The 2,252-nt window shown below is 39.0% G+C and overlaps 1 long non-coding RNA gene across 1 annotated transcript in view; it reads right to left on the minus strand.

Annotated features, from left to right (window-relative positions):
* Positions 1-202: 202 nt before the first annotated feature.
* Positions 203-2,252, minus strand: part of LOC147468370 (uncharacterized) — a 16,357-nt gene continuing 14,307 nt past the window's right edge. Inside the window, exon 3 of the long non-coding RNA XR_015192514.1 lies at positions 203-312. This is a non-coding gene — a long non-coding RNA (uncharacterized LOC147468370). The remainder of the gene's footprint in view (positions 313-2,252) is intronic.

The following is a 2,252-nucleotide window of genomic DNA, read 5'->3' on the forward strand; positions in this document are numbered from 1 at the left end:
ATTTAGATATATGGCAAATTATAAACGGACGTGTGTTTGTTATTTTAACATATAATTCCAACATTGTTCCCTTGTTCGTACCTCATAAATGGTTTACCTCTCTAACATATAGTTTTGATTTGGTATTTTCAAATGGTTTTTGCAAAGCAAAAAAGGACATCTGATTTTAAGAAGTAAATACAACTGCATTATGCGCTATTATTGTACAAATGCATTTTATTATATCTTATCAAAACTCGAAAGCTGTTTCCCGCTCAACTCAGCTGCTGTCTCACATCTCGGCGGAATTTGAACGAAAGTCCAGCCCCATAGCTAAGGAAAAACACAATACAAGTTATAGATATTAAATGCTGAACACAGAGAACAGGAGGGTCTCGAAGCATGTTTGACACATATGGCACTCTATCTCCCATATCGTACTTGACATTGTGATCTCTCGATTGCACCACATGACAAAGCATGCAAGGACTCACTTGGACATCCTAGATTAGCCTGCCGCAACACCCGGATACGTGTGGCTTGCTCCCGCGTACACCTTGAACCGCACCGCGGGTCGTTGGGATTGAAGTCGTTAACTTAACGTTGACACTGGTTTGCCACTGCAAGAGAAGGATAAGATGTTTTTTTTCTAAGGCGACATCTGTCGGATGTGTATACCATATATTGATAGCGCTATATTTATGTATATGTTTAGGTGTATCACCCGCTCCCTGCTATATATACACCCCCCCCCGCTCTATACATATACAAGATCGGATATATACTTTATTTAGTTCTTAGATTATATATAATCATATACATACTCGACATCATATTCACATATGTATATATATACATATTATTATACTTATATACGGCATATAGAGACATAGTGTGCCCCCCCCCCCTCCCCCCCCTCCCCCCCCCCCCCCCGTGATTGTGCGTTTTGTGTGTAATAAATAATAGATAGACATATATAGATATGTATATATCTATATATATGTATATATAATCATATATGCCCATCTATACATACATACATATTTATATACACATATGTATGTTTATATATGTATATGTATATATCTATATCTATGCTCAAGTTATCAAGTCTATTTTTGTATTACGATATTAAATTTATATATGTAATATGTATAGTACATATATGTATATATATTTCTAGTGAGACATTCCCGATATATATATATATATATATAGGTCATATATATTATATATATATATATATATATATATATGTTATACCATATATATATAGTTTGTGCGTGTACAACCAAATGTTTGCTCTAGTTCTGTTAAGTGTACTTGTGAGCTTAAGGGCGTCATGGCATCCGATATCCTACACGACCCAGAACAAAATCCCTCCACAGATCCCATTACCCACAATGCCTGTCGTGGCCTTGGCACTGCCTTACCCGGGGAGCCCTTAGTTGATGTACACTCGCCACCCGAGACGTTGTGTTTCATTCTGCGGACGCCGCTAGAGACGCTGTCTGGAGGAGTTGCCATGACCAGGCAGGACGGCGACGAAGGGACAGGAAGAGCGAATAAGTATATAATATTCTTTACCTAGAGAGTATATTATATATCTACACACATATACACAACACACTAAATAGCTTGGATGTCTGTCACTCGCGCGCCCCAGCGCCCTTTAATATATAAATATATTGTTCACATTGTCGCCGTCTTGAAAAACGTTCGACTCTGGAAGTATTTACCTATTTTATTTCCGACAGCATTCACGTGCGGACGTTGAGACGGAAGTGTTTATCATTCTGTGTTTGTATTGCTACTTGCGAGCTCTAAGTGTGTGTTCGTGTGCGTGTGCTTGTGTTTGCGTGTGTGTGTGTGTGTGTGCTCGTGTGTGTGTGTGCGCGTATGTGTGTGTGTGTGTGTTTTTGCTCGTGTGTGTTTGTGTTTGTGTGTGTGTGTGTGCTCGTGTGTGTGTGTGTGTGTGTGTGTGTGTGTGTTTGCTCGTGTGTGTGTGTGTGTGTGTGTGTGCTCGTGTGTGTGTGTGTGTGTGTGCTCGTGTGTGTGCGCTTGTGTGTGTGTGTTTGTTTGTTTGTCTGTGTGTGTGTGTGTTCAAATATTTACTTACCTAATTACTTACATATAAACTTCTATACACTTCCAATTTGTATTATTAACATGATCATTCATATTTCCCAGCAAGCTGACGGGGATGGCGGACGTACGAAACAACAATAGTAACCTTTAACGTGGAATTTTTTTTCTGACATGAAGATATCTGG

Source organism: Penaeus japonicus, unplaced genomic scaffold (assembly GCF_977035675.1).
Source record: "Penaeus japonicus unplaced genomic scaffold, GWHDUDI00000001_assembly GWHDUDI00000029, whole genome shotgun sequence".
In the NCBI taxonomy this organism is placed as follows: domain Eukaryota; kingdom Metazoa; phylum Arthropoda; class Malacostraca; order Decapoda; family Penaeidae; genus Penaeus; species Penaeus japonicus.